Source organism: Balaenoptera borealis, assembly GCF_965194805.1.
Source record: "Balaenoptera borealis genome assembly, chromosome: 16".
Taxonomy (NCBI): Eukaryota; Metazoa; Chordata; class Mammalia; order Artiodactyla; family Balaenopteridae; genus Balaenoptera; species Balaenoptera borealis.
This window is the reverse complement of record NC_138872.1, coordinates 27,645,112-27,651,537: the sequence shown is the minus strand read 5'-3', so window position 1 is coordinate 27,651,537 and position 6,426 is coordinate 27,645,112. Positions and strand designations below refer to the sequence as shown.

Sequence of the window (6,426 nt, the reverse complement as noted above, 5' to 3'; positions counted from 1 at the left end):
GAGCACGTGGCCTAGGCTCAGCCAATCAGATGGTCCGTTTCTGTTCTTTGAATCAGATGCTCGGGATTCCAGGAAGCAGTAACAGTGGAGGGTTTATCTTATCAAAAGAACCGCAGTGATATCCAGTGTCGGGGCAGTAGGGAAGCATGGCAACTAGGAGTGGAGCTCAGGGTCCCAAGCAATGGGGATCAGTGGCAGCTGTGTCCTCACTGAACTGGGTCTGAAGGGTGATTCTTCATTCTAGCTCTTCCTATCCCACCATTTTCTCAGCGTGACTCCGTGCATTCTCTGAGCTGCCAAATAGTCAAACTTTCCTTTGCTAAAAACCCTGGCAAGTTGTTTAACCAATTTGAGGATGATAATCATGTCTACCTGGTGGTTTGTTGTGACCTTGAAGTGGTTAAAAATGCCTATCCAGTGTTTAGCACAGTGCCTGGCAGGTGGTAAGTGCTCAACACATTTTAGTTACAATTTCTTTGTTTTGAGGTGAGAGAGAAAGGAATGGGAACCCTGAGCAGACTTGGCCTCTACTGTCTCAGTGAAAGTGGAGCTAAGTTCCTCTGCTGGGTGGGTGGATGGGGCTTGGAGAAAACGGATAGTCTAGAGAAGCCACTGTGGGTGACGGAGGAGAGAGCTGCAAGGGTAAAAGCTGAGAGGGAGGCCGGGGCTGGACGGCCCAACAGGAAAACAGCACATGCTCAGGACCCCTGGCAAGGCACAGGCCAAAAATAAAGTAAGAGAATCTGAAAACCCATTTTAATTTCAGCATAAGAAAATGTTTCGTGTCATTTCACAGATGTTCATTTTTATTCCAGAGTTGAGTATTGCTTTATTTTGAAAGCTACTTGGGCAGCACCGTGCACTTCTCTGTGTTTAAGATCACTCACTCCAGCTGTTGGCAGGACTTGCTCGGTGTGCAGTGGTGCTGATCAGGATGAGGGAGTGTGGGGGGCACCATCCAGCCATGTGATGGAGATGCTAGGCATTGGGTTTGGTCTGGGGTTGGGGGCTGAGTATCTTACCATGTATCCTTAAGTATGTCATTCAGTGTCTGCAGGACTCAACATTGAATGAGACAACATAGCAAAATGTTGACAAGCCTGTATTCTGAAGTTAGACTCCTGGCTGTGTTACCTTGGAAATTTTAATTAACTCTGTACCTGTTTCCTCAGCTATACAATGGGGTAATAATAGTACTTATTTCATAAGTTTGTTAATGAGGATCAAATGAGTGAATACACTTAGAACACCACCTGACATTTAGTGACTGCAGTACCTGCTGTGATTATTGTAATAAACCAGAAGTTTCCAACCCAGAGATTCCAGGCCCTTCCTGATTACAGCTCTTTGCAATATTTCATAAGCCCCCTTATGAATCCTTGTATACACAGATTGCCCAAGAAACACTGCAATGATTCAGAGAAATGGTCTTGACTGAGATAAGGAGAAACTGAAAAAGATGGTTTCATAGCTATAGCACATTTATGTTTGGGTGTCTGGGTTTATGTTTGTATTGCATTTTGTTTATATGTACTTATCTGTGTGCATATAAATCTGAGCATAGCTGCGTATGCTCAAATTTTGTGTATTTTATGTTTATTTTGTGCATGTGTTATTTGTAAGTATTTTGTGTATGTGAGTACTTGAATGTGTATGTTTAAGTATGTTTATACTTGCCTGCAGTTTGTGTGTAGACGTGTAATTGGTGTGTGGGTATGTGTCTGTGTACTTCTGAGTACATATCTGCTTGTGTGTTTGTTCTCAGATCTTCAAATGCCATGGCCTAGAGCTCTGTGCAGCTCAGGCCCTTTGTTCCCCTACATTCTAGGCTCTGGAATGTGACAGCTGCATGGTGATTTTTCTGCTAAGCTGGGAGATCTGGGCCAAGGCTAAGGGAAAGGGCCGAAGGGGGAGCAGGGAACAAGGGCTGCCAAGGTGGCCAGCAAGCAGAGGCCACTGTGGGAAAAGAAGGCAGGAGACAGGGAAAGAGGCAGGCTTTGGTCAGAGAGCCAACTTGGCCGCTGGTTATTGTGTGGGACCTGGGACCCGCCAAGACCAGAATGGACTGTGACCTTGGCCTGTGTGATGCCTCCCACATGGGTACAGCCCGGCCTGGCCAGTGCTCTGAGACTGACACCACCCACTCCTGAAATCTTTATAAGTTGCATTTTGAAGTTCTTGAAGGGTCTACACACTTCTTACCACCTGAATCCCACAGTGGAGAGGAGGAGGGAAGTACTAATTACCAAGTTCCCAGAGCAGGTACTTTTTACCTGATCTCATTTACTCCTCCCACCAACCTGTGAGGTTAATAACATGACAAGAAGGTAAAAGAAATGGGAACCATAAAATCACAGCCTTTTACAGACATCTCTCACTCCCATGCATTCACGTCAGCTCCTCACTTCTCCAGCGAGGAAGGAAAAGCATCCAGGTGAGGGTCTGTGGCTCAGAGAAAGGTGATACAAGGGCCAAGTCCACGTGCAAGTGTGGTGGGGCTATTAAAGAGTGTCTGGATACTAGAGAAACCCCTACACTACAGTATCCCTAACTGTGTCTTGTTTCAAGCAATATTCCATAAAAGAAATAGATGCTAGTAAAATTCATTAAAATATTAATAGTCCCATACCAGTTATGAATGCCCCACCACATTCAAGCCTCAGGAAATGCTGTATTTCTTTTTTTTTAATTTAGCACCAAGATACCACTTGCAAAGTTGGTGAGATGTCCAGGGTCAGGTGTTATTGGGGTTTCCTGACTTTCTCTACTTGTTCCTCATGGTTCTGGGAAATGAGGAAGGACCCGATCCTTATTCCATGATGATGATATTCATTTCTCTTGCTCCTCGTGTTCAGGATGCTGCTGATGAACTCTGTCGACTATTCATTGGGCGGTTCTGGGCAGCTGGAGAATTGCTCCTCACCATGGCTTTCTCCACCGACCACAAGTCCAACCATGCAGGCCTTTGCTGCTTCTCCCAGGACCACAGCCATCGTGGCTGTGTCCACAGTGGTTGCCTTCCATGCCGGAAACCCCATCTGAGTACCTGTCACGTTGGGGTGCTTTATCAAACACCCTTGAAACCAAACCCCATCTCTTGTCCCAGTCGTGGAGATTCAACATCCCCAAATGACAGGCTACTCGTCCTCTCTTGAACCTGAAGCAAAAAATCGTCATCCCATTTCTGAGACAATCCAATCTAACTGCTCTCCTTGCACCTAGGCCTCCCTAACAAAGATGAGGGTAGGGGGAGAGAAAGAGTTGGCTTCAGGGCACAAACTCACACACACACACACACATTTTCAATTCTCCAGTGAAAAACAGAGAACACAAAGTATCCCGGCTTTCCTTCCAATAACTGGGCAGAAAAAATTATCTTTTTACTCTTTTGCTAATGCTTCAAGTAAAATGGAAAAAGAAATGATCAGATAATTACTACATTAAATTCTTTTTTTTTTAACATCTTTATTGGAGTATAATTGCTTTGCAATGGTGTGTTAGTTTCTGCTTTATAACGAAGTGAATCAGCTATACATATACATATATCCCCATATATCCTCCTTCTTGTGTCTCCCTCCCACCCTCCCTATCCCACCCCTCTAGGTGGTCACAAAAGCACTGAGCTGATCTCCCTGTGCTATGCGGCTGCTTCCCACTAGCTATCTATTTTACATTTGGTAGTGTATATATGTCCATGCCACTCTCTCACTTTGTCACAGCTTACCCTTCCCCCTCCCCATATCCTCAAGTCCATTCTCTAGTAGGTCTGCGTCTTTATTCCCGTCTTACCCCTAGGTTCTTCATGACCTTTTTTTTTTTTTTTTCTTAGATTCCATATATATGTGTTAGCATACGGTATTTGTTTTTCTCTTTCTGACTTACTGCCACAATGTTTGTTTTAAAAATACTAAATACAGCACTTTCCTGGTGGTGCAGTGGTTAAGAATCCACCTGCCAATGCAGTGGACACGGGTTCGAGCCCTGGCCCAGGAAGATCCCACATGCCGCGGAGCAACTAAGCCTGTGAGCCACAACTACTGAGCCCGCGTGCCACAACTGCTGAAGCCTGCGAGCCTAGAGCCCATGGTCTGCAACAAGAGAAGCCACTGCAGTGAGAAGCCCGTGCACCGCAACGAAGAGTAGCCCCTGCTCACCACAACTAGAGAAAGCCCACGCACAGCAACGAAGACCCAACGTAGCCAATAATAAATAAATAAAATAAATAAATTTTGTTAAAAATACTAAATACTTTTGTATCACTGATCTCATCAATATGCAATAACTTTTCCTTTAGGGTGAGGCATGATATCCTCAAGAACTCCAGATATTCAGAGAAGACGTCAGCTGACTCACAAAAGCATGCCTTTCAATCTGCTCAGCAATAATGGAAGCATTGACCAATGCATCACAGTGATGGACAGTGTGACTGTCACCCATCCCTGCTAAGTGTCTTATAATCTCAATATGTATTTTTAATATCATTCCATGGTTATTGAATATCAGACACTTATACTATTCCTTTGTGAAGCTATGCCTGAAAGAGGGAATTTTCTTGTGAGGCCATTTCTGCTGTCTATTTTAAGCCAAACATGTAAGTCATTAAGTCAGACAATTGTTAAACTAATATTGGTTGGATCCCCAGTTTATGCCGGATTCTGTTCTGGAATAGAGAAAATAAATCAGCTGTGATCTCTGTCTTCCTGGAGATTACAGTCTGTCATAAAGACAAACATTGAAATAAGTACAAGTGTGGTGGGTGCTGAAAAGGGGAAGTGCAGGATGCAATTGGCAAGGTCAGGACTAGGATGAGGTGAAGAAGGTGCCTAGGATGCAACGTGTAAGGAGACACTTGCACAACCCTGAGAGTGAGTGCCTCCTTCTACATTGAACTCTAGGCACCTTCCTCTCCTCTCCCTTGTCCTGGCCCTGGCAATCAGAAAGGTCAAAGTGGAAAGGAAAACACTCCAGGGAAAGGGAAAGGCTTCAGGGTAATAGTCCCTAGTAGTGATCACTTGCTGCATCTTTGGACACTCAGCATCTGAACCCCTTTCCATCTGGGAATAATTCTCCATTCTTTGGGTCTTGATGGAAGGCAAATCTTTTTGTGCCACCTTGGGAATTAGCAGGCAGGCACACAACCCAGGCTCAGCCAACTGGATGCTCCAACAAAAAACTTTGAATCATAAAGGACTAAATCCAAACCACAGAGAAGGTGGAGGACATACTCACATATGGGCAGCAGGCAGAGCCACTGCAGGAGAAATTCAGACAAGAGTCCAGGTGTGATGCTGGTGTCCATTTCCAGGATGGCAATGCTGGTGGTGGGATCCTGGTACATTATTTCTGCTCCCCACTCCCCTTTGGTCCTTCCAATTGTCTAGACTTCCAGTCAGTTCTATGTGTTACATGTTATCCTTCCAAGAAATGCCCTTTCTGCTTAAATTGGTCTCTAATGAACTCTAACCATTACATCCAGTAATAAATTTAAGGTGTTTCATCACCAAATAGCTTGAGAAAACGTTGCTCTATTCAACAAGGAACACTTGTGAGATTGGATGCCAGAATGTGACCTGGCAGGGAGATTAAGAGATCAGCAGCAAAACTCAGGATAAAAGGCCTGGAGTATGAGAAAAGAGGAGGGAGGATGCTAATGAGAGACCAGGGTGAGAGAACAGCCCCGAAAACAGTGAGGGAAAGTGGGGTTGTACAAAGATACCACAGAGGAAGAATCAAGAAGCTTTGAGGGCTGGCTTGATGTGAGAAGTGAAGGGGGCGGCATCCAAAGTCTTGCATCTCAGATGATGGTAAAGCATGAGATTTGGGAAGGGATGCCTGTTTGAGTGAAAAGGTGACCTTCTTGAGCTTTAAATATTCATAGAGTTAGCAAATATTTATTACATTCCTAGTGTGTTTCACTCCAAGGATGGAATGATGAGCAAAACTGACAAGGACCCTGATAACATGAAATCCAAATTCTCCCGATAAGAAACGGGTAAATGAACAAAATAATTACTGATTTTTGAGAAGTGCTAAGAAAGACATTGGCATTCATATAAAGAACTTTGTTAGATATGATAATCAAGGATGACATTTAAATTTAAGGCCTGAACACCCATGTCCAGTGGCATTGTTGGTGGGAGTGATGACCTCAGTGATGAATGATTAAGGAGAGCCAATACCTGTCCAAGGTTGAGGTCATGACTGGGGCAAGTACATTACTGGCTCGGCTAGAGCTGGAGGGTGGGAGCAGGGATTAACTGCAAAGGAGTACAAAGGAAATTTGGGGGATGATGGAAATGTTCTGAAATTAAAAATCATTGAACCATATCACTTAGCATGGGTAAACTTTATATGAAATTTATGTACCAATCAAAGTTTTTTTAAACTATATGCAAAAAGGAAAACTTTCTAGGGTGGAAAAAAATA

At 44.1% G+C, this 6,426-nt stretch overlaps 1 long non-coding RNA gene across 1 annotated transcript in view; it reads right to left on the bottom strand.

Moving 5' to 3' along the window:
* The window catches only part of LOC309613941, a 211,744-nt gene that overhangs the window by 126,467 nt on the left and 78,851 nt on the right, over positions 1-6,426 (bottom strand). The gene's annotated exons all lie outside the window — the stretch shown is intronic.